The 19,706-nt window shown below is 37.1% G+C and overlaps 3 long non-coding RNA genes across 3 annotated transcripts; all 3 read right to left on the bottom strand.

Moving 5' to 3' along the window:
• Positions 1–10,993: 10,993 nt before the first annotated feature.
• Positions 10,994–12,432, bottom strand: LOC127943432 (uncharacterized). The gene is made up of 2 exons (XR_008149645.1): positions 12,267–12,432; positions 10,994–11,691 (listed from the first exon to the last, which is right to left on the bottom strand). It is a non-coding gene; the product is annotated as an uncharacterized LOC127943432 (long non-coding RNA).
• Positions 12,433–13,100: 668 nt separating this feature from the next.
• On the bottom strand, positions 13,101–15,942 carry LOC127943433 (uncharacterized). The gene is made up of 7 exons (XR_008149646.1): positions 15,571–15,942; positions 15,306–15,484; positions 15,122–15,212; positions 14,134–14,602; positions 13,910–14,027; positions 13,531–13,640; positions 13,101–13,247 (listed from the first exon to the last, which is right to left on the bottom strand). It is a non-coding gene; the product is annotated as an uncharacterized LOC127943433 (long non-coding RNA).
• An 816-nt stretch (positions 15,943–16,758) lies between these two features.
• Positions 16,759–19,289, bottom strand: LOC127943437 (uncharacterized). Its single transcript, XR_008149651.1, has 3 exons — positions 18,306–19,289; positions 18,055–18,190; positions 16,759–16,845 (listed from the first exon to the last, which is right to left on the bottom strand). It is a non-coding gene; the product is annotated as an uncharacterized LOC127943437 (long non-coding RNA).
• Positions 19,290–19,706: the final 417 nt, after the last annotated feature.

Genomic DNA, 19,706 nt, shown 5'->3' with positions numbered 1-19,706 from the left:
GTAAGGTTTGACCACATTGCAGGTTGAGCCGAACAGCGACCCCTTTGGTGTAAGCTGGTACCACCGTACCCTGTTTGTTGACTAAGGTACAGAGGCTTGAACTTGGGCCTGTCGTTAGGGCGTTGTACTCATGGCTGGCTGCTGGGGTTCCCGTGACCTCTGTGACCTGACCGTCTGGCTCTGTGGGAGTTCCTGTGACCTCTGCGACCTGACAGTCTGGCTCTAGCAACCTGTGTGGCTGGAAAGAAAGAGGTTCTCGCACTTGAGCAAAGTCTTTTAGCTGTTTGAAGTTCAGAAAAGGGTCAAAGTGTTCTAGCAGGTCTTTGTCGATGAGCAATGTATGAGTGTTCATTGGTGGGACATACATGGGATGTATTAGACTCATCGGAACGATTGTCAGGTGAATGGAAACAACCTGTTCAAACTGGATGTCATTCTGTCTGTACACCTGTACATTCAGGTCATAAGTTTGAGGTGTAAGAGTTCGATCTTGTCTCTTAGCTTCAAATTGGAGTCTTTTGAAAAGGTGAGATGAGATCACCGTCAGGTTTAATCCTGTGTCGATCAGGTCTTCCCTGTTGACTCCTTTTCGGCCCACCCCCTTTTTGACAAGGCTGCCCAGGAATGTTGGCATCAGGGCAGGTGTGACGATCGGTGGGTGGTAAGGACCGGTCTTGTGTAGCTCGCTGCGAAGGCAGGTAGTCAAAACAGCATTTTCTGGTACCTTGTGTTTGTGGTACCTGGTGTGAGGACCTGTGCTGTCTCGTTCAGGGTGTGCAGCTGTTGACTGTGGAGCTTGGGTGTTGCTGTCACCTTGTGCTGTGACAGTTAGCTCTGTGGTCTGTAGATGACGGGCAGTGTTCTGGGTGCTTGGCTCATCTTCCTTGCGAGTTTTCATGTGATCTTTCAGCACCCTCAGGATCTCTGCTGTCTCAGACGTGGCTGCACTGTGTTTTTCTGACGTGGGCTCAGGACTGAGCTTACCAGTGTCGAGTCGAGAGTGGTTCCACTGCCGGATGTTGGGGCTTTGTGTCCTGGATGGTAGGAATCGCTCGCTCTGGTGCGTTGGATGAGCACCATTACGATTGTGTTGCTGGCTTGGAACGGTATTGACTCTCTGTAAGAATGTCTGTGACTGTGGTGTTGTAGGGTGCCATCTAGGGTTAACTCCAAGCAGTGCTCAGAGACAGAGACGTTGGGGTTTTTCACAGTCTTTTCACAAATAGTCTTTTGCTTGGTGCAAGCTTTGTGGGCTAAGTTCCGTAACTCTTGTGTAGTTCTGTTACGTGGACACGCTGGGACTCTGAGATGAAAACTCCAACTGGCATGTAGGTTTAGGAGGAACAGAGTTGTTAAGTTGACATCCTGTTCCATACCTGGTTCGTTGCATGCTCCGAAGTAGGCTTTTCGTAGCTGACTACAGAAAGTCTGTGGGTTTTCAAATCGGCCCTGTTTGAGGTCCATAGCAATAAGGAGCCCATGGTCTGAGTTTGGATCAGAGAATTCAAGAATCAAAGTTCGTAGCAGTTGCTGGTAGTACGCTTTGACAGTCTCTGGTTGACGATCCAGAAAGCAATGCACATCACGGCTGGACGTGATTTTTAACAGGTACAATGTGTTCACATCTGTCACGTTAGCAACAGTTTGCAAATGAAAGTCAATGGCTTGTAAAGAAGCATGAACGTCATGTCCTCCTGCAGGATCTGGATTGAATGTAGAGATGCTTCTGGCTAGCTTGTGAAGTTCTCTGTGAGCAGTGCAGGGTTTAGTGACATGCGTTCTCTGGAAGGGTTCTGTCCCCTCCGTTGTTGACAGATGTTCTTGTAAGCTGGCTGGTGATTTCCTTAGAAGTGAGCTTACACCCCCTTTTCCAGCTCTGGGTTCTTGGCTAAAAGGGTTGGAGTGGCGGCCCGGGAGAAATTTTGTGGTGTGCGTTTCTCCGATCCAGCCACTCTGTAATCTGTGAGATTGTCTCAGTTCGGTGTGAACAGTGTCAAGTTCATCTTGGAGCTCATCTCTCTGCAGAGTAAGCTTGTTGAATTTAGCTCGGGCCGCTTGCAAGTGTGTTTTGCAGGCCCAGGTTTTATAGTCTCTTTCTTTCAGTTCAGTCTCTGCTCTTTTTAGGAGAGCGTCATCTTGCTGGAGTTTTTTGTTGAGTTCTTTTCTGGCTTCTCTCTCCAGCTGTTCTCTTTGATCAGTGTCGAGGCGAAGAGCTTGCAGGGCATTGTGAAGTCTTTCAACTCCTTTCTGTAGCTCTGGATCTGTGTCGTCCTCTTTCTCGCGCTGGTTCTGGGTCTCGGGGAGGAGCTGATCAAGATGACTCTGGGTTGGGGCCTGGTCCTTCCAGGCCTCCTCCGCGATGTTGCTCCATTCACTGAGCCGTGCCTGGGCGACGAGAATGGGAACTAGGCTTCCGAAGATCCTGGCGAGTTCTCTGTAGTAGTCGCTTTGGTTTGGATCGCGTGCCATCAGTTCATCTAGCTCGGTGTCTAGTTGCTCTGGGTGCTGCAGGTTACTGGCGTCCTTGGGCAGGAAGGGGGTCGTCACTGCTTTCAACCATGTCGAGAGGTGGCCCCCGTGGACTGCTGGACTGGATGCCTGGAACATCCTGATTCTCTGTCGGTGAGAGAAGCACAGCACACACACACAAAAAGACCAATGCAAGTTTGTTCTACGTTTAACAAGCTATATTCATACGGGCTGTGCCGTTTATGAGAATTTTGGGGCTGACTGATGCAAACAGTCAGACAGTTAAGTAGCCAATTAACTTGGGTCAACGAAGGACCTGAAATGGAGATTTTACAGGCAGTAGCCTAGCGGGTCGTGTGATGACACCGGCTGCTGGTGGTCGCTCTACTATTTAACTTCGTTGGTGGCTCCCAGGTTACTGTCTCTATGTGAATTGAAAGAAACAAATCACAACAGAACAGAGTGTAGAAAAAGATCAAAGTGAAACAACACTTGAAATGAGATACAAACAATAGAAACACAATGTGTTAGTGAGAGTGAGGAGGCCTAAGCCTACTGCTAGGTTTTTAAGATAGGGCCAACAGGTGAGTTGGGTAGGAAACCTAGAAATATGGTGTGGCTTAAAGAAGCAAAAGGGTTAAACACTTAAAATATATCCGGGGGAATATCTAATATTCTGTGGCTTATAATAAGTGGATGGGTTTTATCACATTGGGTTCACCTGGGTGAATTGAAGTCATTCAGGTGGGAACCAGTGGCTTGGTCAACCTCCCCGGTGCTCCTCAAACACTCAACCGCAGTGTCCCCGGTCCCCCGTTACTCTGGCGTGGCGCAAGACAGCACGGCTTGTGACTTTTAGCACAACCTTTGGTGTGCCAAAATTGCTGATGTCTCTTGAGACAAGAGGAACCGAGTTTCACTCGCAGCCAGTATCGGTAACACCGGTCGGGCAGCCTTGCTCACTGGAAACCTGAGATGACTGTCCAATCACCGAGGGAGTTCTACAATCAAATACACAAAGGATGAACAAAGGAAACTTAAAGTTAATTAAGGTTTGGTTTGTTTAACATCAATTTAGTAACTATATATGTAGAGAGGAAAGGTAACAGCTTTACCTAATAATAATAAAACAAAACAAAGGAATTATGATAATAATGGTAATTATCAAAATAACCTAAGTCAAAAGAGAGAAGCAAAATAATAAACATCAAATTAAAAGACAGGAATGAAACAAGGGAGAAGGAGTAGCTGGTTTTCACCACAAGGGGGAAAGTACTGCTTCTCTGTCTTTAACCTGCTGAGCAGAAAACTTAATTCAAATAAAAAATTCAAAACTGGTTTAAATAAGCATGTATGAATTAAAAGGAAAATTTGAATAATATCCTATAATAACCCATGATAGCTTGTAAGTTATCATTAATAGTTATGAAATTAATCAAACAGGGTGAGATTAATCAAAAAGCGTAAGAGTGGACATGTGAAAAAAATAGAGGTCTGTTAGTCGATTTAACAGGAGGCTGCCACTAGATGGCTTACCTTATAAGTGGGTCACTCAGTGGTTGACACATCTAGATTTCCACTATTAACAATTACATTTTAATTCAAATCATGTTTGAACCAAACTCAAAGTGAATGTAAACAGTCAAAGGCAGGGAACATTCTTTTGTTTCCCTGTAATAATATTTGCACGAGCAAAGCTGTAAATGCAAATAATTACTGAGAATTTAGACATCTAATTCAAATACATCACAAGGGATTATAAATTAGCAATCAGAGCGCATTATCTGAAACGGCCACAGGATGGCAGCTTTGCACTCATGCAAGCTGGAATCAGAAAGCAGGGCGTACCCTGAAATTTCTAACCCACGGCTGAAATACCATCAGCTCATTAGTGTTACACTTATGTCCTATGAAATAAAATGTTTTCTGCAATGCTGTAAGACAGTTTTTAATGTGTTAGAAGTCATATGCACAAAAACTTATGTTAGGACTTCAAATGCTCAAGATTGTCAGTTTACAGGTTTCTGAGTCCAGTAATGTTGAAATAGTGCTTCTGTTCAAATGAAGTGAAATCTAGCCCAAATCTGCTCAAAAGCTTGTTTCTCTGTGCATTAGAGCTGCTTCATTCAGTATTCAGTGCAAATCTTGCCAAACTAAAAGGTTCTGTCCTATGAAATAAAATGTTTTCTGCAATGCTGTAAGACAGTTTTTAATGTGTTAGAAGTCATATGCACAAAAACTTATGTTAGGACTTCAAATGCTCAAGATTGTCAGTTTACAGGTTTCTGAGTCCAGTGATGTTGAAATACTGCTTCTGTTCAAATGAAGTGAAATCTAGCCCAAATCTGCTCAAAAGCTTATCTCTCTATTAGAGAAAGCTGCTTCATTCAATATCCATTGCAAATCTTGCCAAACTGAGAGATGCTTATGCCTTATGAAATTCAATGATTTTGCAATGCTGTAAGACTGTTTTTAATGTGTTAGAAGTTATATGCACAAAATCTTATGTTAGGACTTCAAATGCTAAAGATTGTCAGTTTACAGGTTTCTGAGAGCAGTAATGTTGAAATAGTGCTTCTGTTTAAATGAAGTGAAATCTAGCCCAAATCTGCTCAAAAGCTTGTTTCTCTGTGAGTTAGAGCTGCTTCATTCAATGTTCAGTGCAAATCTTGCCAAACTGAAATATGCTTGTGTCTAATGAAATGAAATGTTTTCTGCAATGCTGTAAGACAGTTTTTAATGTGTTAGAAGTTATATGCACAAAAACTTATGTTAGAGGTTCAATGCTCAAGATTTTCAGTTTACAGGCTAATTCACTGGATTTGGATGCCGTATATGCCTCATGTAGTTAAACTGGAGCTCTTTTAAATTAAGTTTCTCAAAACTAATGTAATCTGAGACATTTTTATTTCTTATTTTAGTATTAATACTAATATTTTAGTATTGTCATAAATATATCCTTGCTTCAAAAATACAGAAATTGTCTGTTACTGCAGTACTGCATTACTTTCTTAATAACTGGATCATTATATTTACTGTCAGCTTGTGATCTTCTTTTACGATAGATGTTGTCCCAAAGTAAAATGTGGACTTCACATTTCTCAAATTTTGAGTCACTAGAACAAAATGCAGTCAATTGATGAATGCTTTAAAATAAAATAAAAATGTTCAAAAAATGACAGACTGAGCCGCTGGCTGAACAGAAAGGAAGATAAACCTACCAGAAATACACTTGAGAGTATTGTGCATACCAAATAGTGATTCTTGTAAGAAACATAACAGATTATAGAACATGGTAACAACACATTTTCTACTTCTGCATTTTTGACTAACATTAGCCTACTGTGATGTAATGAAACCCCTCTAAAACATAGCTATTGGTAAACAGATACAGGAGTCTTAATATGTGTCTACAGTTTGTCTGCATAACCAAAACATCTAATTGCATCCTTCCTTTTTGTGTTACAGTGGAAAGAAGTGGCCATTGGAGTGGGTGGCAGATGTAGACACTGTTTAGTTTTAATTTCCACAGGTTCCCAATGTGCTGGATTCCTCTTTATTTTATTTATATATTTATTTTCTTCTGTTGTAATAATAAATTTTTTTTTTTTTGGTCCATACATCCAGGGGCGATTCTAAGATTTTGATTTTAGGGGGGCTCAGCCCCCAATAAGGGTATGATTAAAAAATATTATTTTACTATTAGGGTAGGGTTGTATACTACTAACCTTATTGCAATCCACTATTCCATTGTATTCCCTGTATTTCATATATGGGAGTAGGAGTACTGACTGAGCCATATACAACACTGTAAAAAAAACTAATACAGTTTTTTAGATGTGACCAGTCACTGGAAAATTTTGAATTGGGAATGTAGATATTTTTTTTTATTTTTTTATTTTTTACAATAAAGACTTCCTGATTCAGTATTAGGACATTCATGTTTATCCTTTGATGATACCACTGCTTTTTCTTATGAAATGTACATGGAAATTGGCAGAAAATTAAAACAACATAAGGGTTCAATGACTGCAATGAATCTTGGGAACACAGTGGTATTGTCTGTGTGTGTGTGAGGCTGTCTGTTCTATTCTCACCTGACTGTTGCTCATTTGCAGACCTACTCCCGCACGACAAAAAAAAAGTAGTATATCCATCTACAATGAAATATAAATTTTTATATTTTATTATTATTATTATTATTATTATTATTATTATATTAATTTTTAGCTTTTTAGCCTTTATATTCAACAATACGGTTGGTTATACATCAAGTCAGCCCCTGAAAATTTATTTCATTTCAAATCATTTAACTAGCCAGCTAATTTTCATTAACAATATAGACAAAACATGTATTAATGTAATTGTCTATTGGCAATATGTTTAATCTGTTCTATATTTATTTATATTTATTAAAAATAACATCATTATCAATTTGCCACTTCTATAAATCAATTACTTAAAAAAAAAAAAAAAATCACAGATCCCTTTACTCTTACTCTAATATATGTATCATGATACACTAATGATTAATTATTACTTAATATAAAATTATGTTTAATAATAGAAAACAAAATAACTCCACATGATGTTTCTCTCTCTGTGCCATTTAGTGCTTTCAGACAATGATGTGTGTCGTTAATAATTTATTTTGCATGGCTGCATAATGTAATGCCGAAATACACAATAATATGTTTTCAATTTCAAAAAGTAAATTCAAATAAATCATGATCGTTTTCTAAAGTATGTTTTCATGGGTGTTAATCGCTTCATTTTTGTTGGAAGAAAAAACATCTCTCACACTGTGATAAAGACTGAAAGTGAACGCAGCGAAGACGTACTGGTATTGGATGCGAGAACACACACACCACACGCACACACGCACGCACACACACACGCGCACACGCACACACACACGCACGCACGCACACACACACACACACACACACGCACACACACACACACACGCACACGCACACCTTGTACTCTCTGATGTTCGCTCTGCTCGGCGCCCCTGTGGATTGAAAAACGCGCTGAATCCATGCAGACTGGGCATAAGTTTGAAGCCCCCCTAAAAAGGGCCTAGCGACGCCCCTGCATACATCAGATGTTAACACTTTTGAGTGAGTTTATGAGTTTTCATTATACTGTTTCTGTACTTTCTTAAATATTTTTATTTTTATTTTTATTCTTTTATGATTTTTTCTTTATTCTCAGACACACTGTTTATTTTATAGTTTACTTAGTTCTTTGAGCATCCAATACAACATAAAATGTATCTGGGAGTTTGTTCAGAGAATGGTCTCATAAAATAAATAAATAACATGTTCATAGTGGTTGATCCTTAACTTGTCTTTATTTATCACATATTTTGTATACACGTTTCATCTATATCCAGCTATGGAAATGCCTTGGCATTTAGCTCCTTGATTTCTAAATGACAACCTTTTACGACATCTTTATAAAAAGCGTTCTTACATTGGAAATAATCAAGTAAATGTTTCAAATATATACTGTATTTATCAAATAATGACAGCATCATTTAAAATAATTTTAACCTTCAAGTCTGTCCATTTGCATTGTTAACTTTATACCAATAAAAAAGGTTTTTAAAAGCTGTTGTTAGTGAACTCAAAAAATATTGTACATATGTGTCTTGTGTCATTATGGCATATCGTTTGTGACTGCTCTGTTCTGGATGGAGCTGTCCCTGGATCCCCCTTCCTCTTCAGATGGCACTGTTATTACTGTAAATTACTTTTACTAAGATTACTCCAAACAGATGTCTTTCCATTAGCAGGGTAATTTACAGAATTATATTTATATTCTTAGCATTCACATAACAGTTACACTTGTAATAAAACATTTTTTTAATTACTTGAGCATGGGACTTCTGAAAGATTTCACGTGAGCTGAGGAGTCATCCTAGTCAGCTGTACTTTTGTCCCAACTGGTCTGCATACTGTCTTTTGGTGTTTTCATGTGCAAAACTCACTCTTAATGTAATAAGCAAATCATTTTACTTAATTGCTCTTGGAGATAAGGTAAGGTTTATTCAAAGCGACTTAAAAACTATAATGGCATCTGTAAAGTAAATTAGACAATGATTGTGTATATAGCCAATTAGCCATATGACCACAGCATATATAGTAGCATGCAATATTTAACTGTTGCTGATTTGAGCGCTCCTCATATCTCTAATGATACTGTGATGTATTTTTTATTGCAACTTACCCCCGTACTTAAAATCATAAATACGATTAATTTGAGAACACTTTTTCTGGAGATTACAATTTTAATTGGGTCAGGGCAGGGGTGTCCAATCCTACTCCTGGAGGGACACTGTAGTGCAGAGTTGAGCTCCAACTCCATTTATTCACACTTAAACCAGTTAATCAAGGTCAGACTAGGCATAATAGAAACTTCTGGTCAGGTGTGTTGAAGCAGTTTGGAACTGAACTCCAAAGGATGAAAAACATTTCAAGAGGTCCACAGTGACATTTGTGATTCTAATAAGTCAAAATAAATTTTTCATTAAAGAATTCGTCTTTTATGTCCAGTAATGACATTTTAATTCATGTTTATAAAATAGATAATTTCATGTCTCTTTGAAATGCATGCATGACACAAAGGCTGAGTGGGAAGAGTGAAAATTAAAATGTTGTCATTGGACTGTCAGGAATCTGGAAGGAGGACCCAAATGCTGAGTGAGTAACAAGGGTTTATTGACAGAACAGATCGATACAAGAGGGTTGTGAAGTGCACAAGTGATACTACAACAGGAACACAGTAAACAGAGACAGTTAGGGAAGGCCACAGGAACAGCTTCAGTCATCAACTGGCAGAATAACAGAAGAGGGGGCGGCAAGACCAGGCTGATGAAGACCAAACAACCATAGAGCAAACAACTCATTGACCACCAACTCTGAAGCAGACCAAGTGCCAGGCAGAAACATAATTACCCCACAGTAAGTGGATAAAAAAAGAACAAATAATGAGTAACTTAATAAGAAAGAAATAATAACCAACTTAAACCAACAGACCCATACTCAGCCACATCCACAGACAGAGACAAAGACAAGGCGTGAGAATGACCACGAACCGGCAAAGACAATAGGGCAAGGGGCACTATAAATGGGGAGGAAAAAACTTGAGGGACAGCTGAGCACAATTAGACAAACAAGAGGGTGTGGTAAAGAGGAAACAAGGAGGAGGGGCTAAGGAAACACATGGCCAAGAAAACAATCAACAAAGCCATGTGCTGACACAAGGCATAGACACAAGAAACAAAACACAAGACAAACAGTGTCAGTGCAATACCCTGACATAGGACTAAACCAAATACATCATTGGAAAGGTCTTGGTCAGCATGCCAAGGCCGAAGGCTGTACATTGCTCCTACTTTGAAATATTGACCTCTGAACTTTGACATTGATGCATGTTGTGAGCCTTATAATTAGGCAACTGAAGGGAGCACAATGATGAGACCAACTGTCATACAAAGCACTTGAACTATTGCATTATGAGGGCTACCTTTTGGTGTGATCACAAATAAGGGCCATCACAAAAAATGGCCAAAATTTAATTTCATCTAGTTATCATTCACAATTTCAAATTCTGAACAGCCTAATGTGTTCCTCATCTGCCCATACCCCTGAATGCACTTTAAGTTTTATGTTCCAGACATTCAGTTATGAGAAAGAAAAAAAAAAACTACAATTCCCTGTTGTAGCGGATTACAAAGTGATAGACTGCACGTTAATTATGTAGTTCTTCCGGTTTGCAAACTAGGGTTGTAAGCAAGTACGGTTTCAAAAAGAACTATAGATTATAACGTCCTTTGCTAAAAAATAAATAAATTAAAAATTAAAAACAAGCACAAAATTGTTTTAGGATTTATATATATATATATATATATATATATATATATATATATATAACTCCCGTTCTTTGCAAGGTTCATGTTCGTTGCTAAAGTAAAGGTGTTAAAAACTACCATTCACACCTTGGCCAATTTTAGAGTCTCCAGTTAACTAGTTATATTATTTTCTCTCGGTTAAAAATGATAACTTATAGGTTTTTAATAAAGAAAACACAAAAAAATGATGGAAAAAAAACTTTAATTATACATCACTTTTCAAAGTAAAAAACTGACAAGCATTAAAACAAAGATGACAAGGCCATTCATACATACATAAAATTGTAGACATAACAGCAGCCTATGATTGTCAGCTTATATTTACAATAGCAGTTGTCTAGTATTAGTTATTGTATCCAAAGTAAAGTTACAGCAGGATAATGAAGAGCTTGTCTTATTTATGGCTATAATTTACTAATTAATACAACACATAACTGTATACCTACTTGACAATTAACATGTACAAATATTATTTTGTGTGAATACATTTATTTGTATACAGTAATTTCATGTTTTTTTTTTTTTTCTGTTTTATAGTTACCTGAAGTACAAGGCATGGCTAAATTTTTTCTTTTGTTAGCATGGTAACAGAAATAATAACAGGAAACACTACAAAAAATATTTAATGTAGTATACAGTAAATGGCTCACTCCTAAAGTGACCAAAATACCTGTGAATAACATTATACAGGCGTGTACAGTATAAAACAATCTGAAAGCATTAAATTAGTGAAATCGTAATATGTAACATAGATTCTTAACGTATGTAATGTAGGGAGAATAGATTATGAACGGTTTTAAAGGTGATAATGTTGACAAGATGGCTGGTGTAATTCACAACCTGTAGCACCACAGTTGCATGTAGAAATAGTCTGTGAAACACTGGAGCTGGAGGGGAACTTAACCAACCTGCTGTTTGTAAGCTGAGTTTTGGAAAATCACATTAAAAAATATAAAAGCACTGTATCAGACATCCAGTACACTTCAAAATAAAGTTTGTTGTTTTTCTTGAAACACACCTGCAATCCACTCACAACTGACACACATTCTTCAACACATCCCACCAGTTAAGAACCACTAATTTCCATTGCTTCAAATTCACTGTCATCTGAACTCTCATAATCAAATTCTTCATGGTCCTCCAGAATCTCTTCAGGCCCATCCTCCAGCAGAGAAGCCGCATTTGGTCCTAAAGCCTGGCTGTAACTTGAGCATATGACTGGGAACTCGTCCTCCACATCTGCAAGCCTTTTCTGAAGAAGACACAGTAGTCCGCGATGACCTTCTTCACTTACGGTATACTACCTAGAAGAAAAAATTAAAGCAAGGCATGTCAGTACTTCCATTGAGTCAGTATTGTTGAACTATTGATCAGCTGAATTTACTGAAGAACTACAGACCATTTTAAGATCCAGCCACAAGGAATCCACAGTATAAAAAATGGATACACAATGGATCTCGAAGTGAGTGTGGTTTTATTGTCGTATTTGCTATTATAAGATCATTCAGTTGATCCATGACTTTTTAATCACTAAAGAACAAAGGAAAGTAATTTGATAAACTAATAAAAATCCTGAAACTAACATGTGCTTTATAGAGACTTTTGTACCCCTAATTATAAAAAACAATTCCAGGTCTCTAGGCCCAGCCATTTACCGTTTTTTTTTTTTTAATTTATTATTATTTTTATTTTTTTACTTTTTTGGCCACCTTTTTTTCTCTTTTTGTCAAATTCTGTCCTAGAAAAATGTAAATAAAAAAATACACATTAATCAAATTATTACGTTCATAAAAAGGATATATAACAGTGGTTGGGTACGAACCCAGTATCCCCAAAACCTTCACACAGGAAGAAGGTACAACAAAAGTTAATTTCTTACCACTGTTTCTGCCAGAAGACATTTCTGATGTCATTGTCCTGATGTTCCCAGTCAGCTTTCTGAGGTAGGTGCAGTGCTGTCGCATCTCCCTCATCACAATCATTCTTTCCTCTTCAAGACACACTTTTGACATGTACGCATCAAACTCTTCTTCTTGGTAAGGATGTTGCTGGATTCTGAAATCACATAAATAAAATCTCTACAATACAAATTTGACCTGCACATTCTAAACAGCAGGCAAAACAAAAGTAGTGTATGTACCTCCCAAAACCTGGTGCCGGGTGCAAAAATTAAAAAAGTTGGCTTATTAAGGTATAAAACATTAGAAAGACACCAACACACTAAAGATTGTCTCCCTTGTTCTTTATTTCAAGAACTACTCAGCTGATTAAGAGCTTTAAATACCTCAGTCATCTCACAAGTGATGTAGGCCTGATGAAGACCTTGTGGTCAAAATGACTTGTCCTAATAAAGAATAAGTGAGTAAATCCTTAGTGTAGCAGTCAGCAAGATAAATTGCAAAATTAAAATAGACAATTAATTTTTTTATAATTTGATTATTTGAAAGTGCAGACCCAAACATCAACAGATATAGGACAATATGAATATTTTCTCTCAAAACATCGCTGTACAAAAACTGTAGAAAAAAAAGAAAAATTATTCTGATAAATTGTGTGACATATGTTTACAGTAGTATATACAAATACAGCATATTAGTTTGCTTAATCGTGCACACACACACACACACACAAATAGCCTTAGAGACAAATGGTTACATACCACTGCTGTGCACTTCCCATGGCCATATTAGACTGTCTGCCCCCCCCACCCCCCACCCCAAAGAGAGTCCGCTGACTACCTTCTCCTCAGCGATGCGCTCCTCATCTGGCATCTGCTCACTGTAGAGCTTGATTGCTTGCAAAAGTTTTCTCTTCTCTTCCCACAATTTCCTTTGACGCAAATGTCGAATTTTGTTGCTGTCTATAAAAATTACGAAACACAAAAAAACACTATGTACAAGCATGTTTATGCAGATATCAGAAATTAATATGAAACAGTAATACTTAGAACTAACTTAGGAATTAATATATCTAAATGTAAACAAAAAACTGAATAACTTAAAATGCATAATTGGCTTAATATCTGGAAAATTAAGAGGAAGACACCTTAAAATTAAGGAAAATTTGTTAATTCCACAAAAATGCAGATGATGCATCTGCAAGTCATAAAAATAACAAATATATTAGATGAGTTGTCAACATACCAGTCTGATTATAAAGGCTGGCTTTTTTTTTTTTTGATGAACTCCAAGAAACATTTGTTCAATTGATTTCTGAAGGTTATGTTGTTCATCACATCTGGTACCTACCGAATCTTAAAGAAACAATAATACAAGTAAATGATTATGATGTATTTTAGCCTCTACCTTAAAAGAGTTTCAATACCAATTTTAAGATAATTTAGAACTCCAAATCAGTGTTTACAGTCTCAGTGGAGTTCACAAGCCCAAAAGTTTATAGCAAGCAAAACAGGATGACAAGTCCTTACTTAATTCTCATGCATGGCAAAGATTCTCAGTTATACACATGATGACCACACTGCAATAGTAAACTACTTAGATGACTGTCCATAAAATACTGTACCATCAGTAGCCCACTGTCTGACATCATGTACCCACTGAAGCACAGTGTTCTGAGGACACCCTAGTTCACTTCTCAAATCCTCAAGTCTCTGAGACTCAGCCTCAGCCTTTTTAAAAGTCTGGTGTAAAAAATAAAAGATGAACCAGGTTTTTAACTTTGCAATCTTAAAAACTGAAAAAAATATGAAAAGCTTTATATTCATAACTTAAGGCATAGCATCATACCTTGATGCACCTTCCTGATTCTTGCCACTCCAGATTATCTAATAAATCAGTGTGACACTTATATTTAATCATATAGTGTATTATACCAGTAATAAATGGTATGATTAAGAATATGAAGTACCTCACACTTGGTTGAATGAGCCTTGGCATGCATGACAGAAAGGAATGGTCTCATCTGCAGTAAAGGTCTGAGTTCCAACATGGAGACTGCCAGCTTCTCTAGGTAGGGCCAATACTTGCATGCAATATCCGTGCAATGGAACTGTCCATTTGTGGCTGCTTGGAGCGCCTTCTGCAGGTACAGTGGATAGGCGAATATTTCCCCTCTGTACATGTTAAGAGCCTTGAGTATTAGTCCATGTCTGCAGACAACCACCTCCAGACCCTCTTCATCCAGTTTGCTTGCTCTTCTGGCAGTTTCACGTGCAGCAGACCACTGACTGGCTCCACAAATCCCTCTGCCAGCAGTCTGCATGACAAAATAATTCTGGTTAAAATTAAAAGTTGTGATTTTTTTTTTCTAACTAGTTATTTCCTGTATCAGGATTACAGGTTACATCACACAAATTCAAACCATCACTGTAATCCTTTGAGACATTGAAGATTTACTTTCAGACTACTAATAAAGGTTTTGTCAGAGCATCCTCCCCTTTGTCTACTCCAGCTACACAAGCTAGATGAAAGGCAGGGTAACAAACTGCATGCACAGTCATTATCTATTACATAGACCTGCTATTATAAAATGAATGACCAAGTTACTAAACTAATGGCTTTGGGTGCCACCATATATACCATGTATCTAATTTCGAAACCTCAACACAAGATTGGTTGGAAGACCGCAACATATTGCCTGTAATGTTCGTAACAAACTTAGATACTAGTCTGTATTCTACAAGCTTACACTAAGTGGTCTTGAGGGATACATTAACTATTTAATAAAGCAACAATCACACTTTTATAAAAATCAGACATTATATATTTTACTGACACTTTTCATTTTACTCCTGATCTCATCAACACAATGGTGTACATCAGTGTCCTTTGCAATGAAGGTACCATCAAAATGTGGTTCTTCTGACCTTAATAGATTAAGAAAAAGATTATGAGTGTCAGACATTATATTTCTGTTAATTTTACAGTTTAAAGTAAAATACAAGTGTAAAACAACTAACCCTTTTGACTGACGAAATCGGTATAGTTTTCTGTTGCCATCTGCACAAAGAGCAAGGGTGTTGGGTGAACATGCCGGGCAGGTGAAGTGCTCTACACTCGTCATTTTCTCACACTGGTGCTGGCAGAATGTGTATTCCATAAAGATTTTTTGGAATGCATCTCCATGTATTTTCCCATCCTGTATGTTTGATTAGTGAAGAAAAAAAATGAAATAGCTACATTAATATTATTCCATCTATACTTAAGGACAACTTTGATCCTTACCCTTCCAAAGTGACAAGTCCTCCTCTCCAACATCTGCAAAAAACCTTGTCTTGATAAACTGGGTGCAATAGTTTTCATTTCTTCAAATGTCTTTGAAGGCAGCGTGTCAGCATTCACAGATGCTGGCCAATACCCACTTCTTATTAGGTCTCTCATGTCAGGTGACCACTGTGCCAGACATACTTTGCACAACAAATTTGGCAAATGCAAATCATACCGGCCTAAAATTAAAATACAGCACAATATTTGGTTATACTTTAATTAAGAATTACCATTTATGCAAACCAAAATGATTGCTCTGCCAGCTGATTCAGTGGTGTTTACAGGGTCACAAGTACATAATTGGACAGGTCTCACTGTAGGCAATAAACGCACAGATCCATAATTAGCGAGAAAGCATAAAAATGTCCAATTATGATTGTATTTTAAATAAAAGTTAAAAAAAAAAAATTCACCACTTCACCAAAAATATTCAGAACACTATCAATCAATCAATCACCTTTATTTATATAGTGCTTTAAACAAAATACATTGCGCCAAAGCACTGAACAACATTCATTTGGAAAACAGTGTGTCAATAATGCAAAATGATAGTTAAAGGCAGTTCATCATTGAATTCAGTTATGTAATCTCTGTTCAGTTGAAATAGTGTCTGTTTTAATTTTCAATCAAGTCAATGATATCGCTGTAGATGAAGTGACCCCAACTAAGCAACTAACCTTGATTGACCAGTGTATATTACCCATCTTTTTTTACACAGCACTGTTGGATCAATGGGCTTGTAAATTCCCTCAATGCAGGACTCCCTGTTATGAAGGGTGAGTTTTTTGTGTATGTGTATGTCACAATCCATACACAGCCACTCTTCTGGCATGCAGTCTTTGCAGCGAATGATGGCACTGTTCTGGAACCAAACTGCAGGACAGCAAGCAGTTAAAGTGATGGGACCTTGCTTTCTGCCACTCCTCTTGGGCTACAGATTGGCGCAAGGACCAAGATTTGGATGTTGATGGACTCTTGTTTGTGCCTTGAACATTTGCTGAGGTCAGAATGTCCTGCAATTGATGCATCTCACTCTATGTAAAACAGAAACAACAAGAACAACAACAACAAAAATAATAATAATTAATAATAATTCCTTTCAGGCTTATTGCTAAGTTGCTTAATTAAAGTAAGATGACATCTTACCAAATAAATATTCAGAGCCGTTTGATTGGGTAACTGTGGGAACCTCCGTAGCTGACTCAAAAGTAGTAACATCCTCACTGACAACTACTAGAAATTAAAGAGATAACTCTTTTTTTTTTGTCTTATTAACATAATGCAGCAGGGGATCTCAACTCTGGCTCCAAGTTTAGCTCCAACCTTGATCAAATTCACCTGCATTTACCTCTCTACTAATCCTGAAAACCTTGTTTATCTTATTCAGGTGTGTTTGATCATGTTTGGAGCTAAAGGACTAGAGATGAGAAACCCAGTAATACAGTGTTTGTATAGTGACTTAAGTCTATAATACACGTGACTATTTAGCATTTCTAACAATTTCATTGTTCTCTTAAGGTTTTCCCCCTCATAATCTGCAAATGTTTGCAGCATTTAATTTACTAACACAAAAGTGAGAGAAAATTTACAGTACTGGAGTATTCTTACTGCATGTTTAATGGATCAATAAAGTGAAACGGAGGTTATTCTTCAATCCACTTAATAGAAGAACATGAGAACAATGGGGAACAAAATCCTTGCATCAAATTTTGTATGAACATACCCCACATGAAAAAAAAACTTATTAAGTTATAGTAAATACTACTATACTATATTCATTTATAGTAAATAATAATTTTGGAACCATACTAAAGTTTTTGAACCATAATATATTATTAAAGTACTTGAATTAATTTGGTGTGGTAATTCTATATTTGCTGTGGTAATATAACAACTATAGTAATAAAAACTAAATACTGTACTAGGTTTATATTATACTAGAATACACTACAGTTTACTGAAGTAAAATGTATTACAGTTTATCAGTTCACTATAGATAATACTACAGTAAGCTGTAGCAAAAGTGTTGTGAATACTATAATATATACAGTATAATAAACTTTACTATAGTAGTGGTATTTTTTTCATGTGGGGACACTGATTGCTTCACTAAAATTTGATACCTTTGGATTTGCTAAGCATTACAGTAGTTGTACAGTAGTTGTGCTGAAGTTAACATCTTAGGATGTGTTTCCAGTCTTAGTGTGATAACAAATACACATTTGAAAATAGATAAAGACAATAACATAAGTAAAAGATCTACCATAGTGTGTTTCTGTTGTTACAGTTTAACATGTAGTATTTAAATGACAAACTTATTAAAAAGAACATCCTTTTGAGTTAAAAAAGCTTAAATCTATATACAATAGGCGCAGTTACACTCTGTTAAGAAAGATTGGGTGGTAGGGGTAATCACAAATAATTTCAGAAGACATGCTCCACCTGTAGCTGAAGCTCGTTTTCGTGTCTCTCCACTTCTGCTTCTTTTAAGCAGTGGGCGTCCTTCAGCATCTTTCTCCACCCATCGGACATTACATTTATTACAGGCGGATGTTGCTTTGCCCTTGGCTTCCTTTGCCTTGCATGACAGAAAGAGAGCATTGTATGATAACACTGAAATTATGTGCTCTAATTCCCACTATTTAATAGTACCACCAAAACTGCAAGATCACTGTCTCAATAAATATACTCACCTTTTTTTTGAGAAAGAAGCATGTCTGTGAGGAAAATAGCATCCTCTGCTTTCCCTCTGTTTTGCTGAGCAGACATTTCAACAATCCTATATTGCAAAGGAAGAAAAAAAAAGTGGATAGACAAAAAGAAGGATTGTGGACGAGGTATAGGGAGGCTAAAGGGAAAGTCAGGAAAAACAAATAGGCAGGCTGAAAGAGAGTAAGGTGAAAGATAGTTAGGTGAAAGAAAAATAAAGAACCATAGGACAGTGAAATTTTAAGAGAGAGAGGAGTGGGGGTGAGTCACAAGTAGTATAGAAGAAACTCTTAAAAGAGCTGTTGGTTTTCTTGCAAATGGATTCACTAGGTGAAGGTAACACTAGAGAAAAGGTGGTTTGTAAGAACAAGAGCTGTAGGACAAAGGAAAACAAAAACAGTTAACTCTCTTGCAGCAAGGCTTCCTGGATTAGTCACATGCAAAACTGCAACAAAATAAAGAAGGTAATTGGGATTCTGTTATTGCACAATGAACAGTTGATCAGAATTCATAGAAATGACTGACACATATCGTTTAGCCTATAGAATAATTATCTAATTACTGCAAGCTTATGACACTTATAAATAGGACTGCATACCAGAACAGAAAGTACACTGGACACAGAGAAAGGATGTAAATTTAATGCTCACTGAGAGAGAAGCTGTATTGCATATGTGGGCTTGTTTTAGCTTCTTTTCACCAGAAGCACTAAGCAAAAGGAGCCCATACCAAGTATTGAGTACAGTTAAAGAACATACTTTTCAGAAGGCCAACAATTCACAAAAAAAGCACAATATACTGTACTTTTGATCAGATAAATAAAACATGTTTCATGTTTACTGTACAAAATTCTTTCTTTAGTCATGTTGTTAGTTCATAATGCCTTGTACACATTGTACTGAATTATCTCCTGAAAATCTTTAGTCCAAGACTTTTTTTTTTTTTTTTTTTACTGGAATAGTCATCAATTATTCATTTAATCTATACTAATGAAAAGGAAAAATTCAAGGAGCATTTTTTAAATTCCTGCTCAGAGCCAATTTCATTTATTTAATAGTGTGAGCATACCAAACAATTTACATTATTTTGAAAGGCTCACACCCGATGTGGCAAAGTAGAGTGGCCTTTACACCTCGGGTGTGCAATATTTTTCTAATAATTCAATGAATCTGAGTCAATTATTCCGCTCATACTATGGTTTCCACACCTCACACACACACACACAGAAAGAGAGAGCACACTATATATGCTATATACACTATATATGCTAACTGATAAAATCGTCAGGGCAGTGCTGACAACACTGAATATTTGAATATACTTTGAAACAGCATTTGATGGAAAATGTAAATGTCAAACAGTGATGGAAAACATCTTAATTGAAG

Source organism: Carassius gibelio, chromosome A22 (assembly GCF_023724105.1).
Source record: "Carassius gibelio isolate Cgi1373 ecotype wild population from Czech Republic chromosome A22, carGib1.2-hapl.c, whole genome shotgun sequence".
Taxonomy (NCBI): domain Eukaryota; kingdom Metazoa; phylum Chordata; class Actinopteri; order Cypriniformes; family Cyprinidae; genus Carassius; species Carassius gibelio.
Note: the sequence above shows the minus strand (reverse complement) of the source record. Positions and strands in the feature narration are given on the sequence as shown.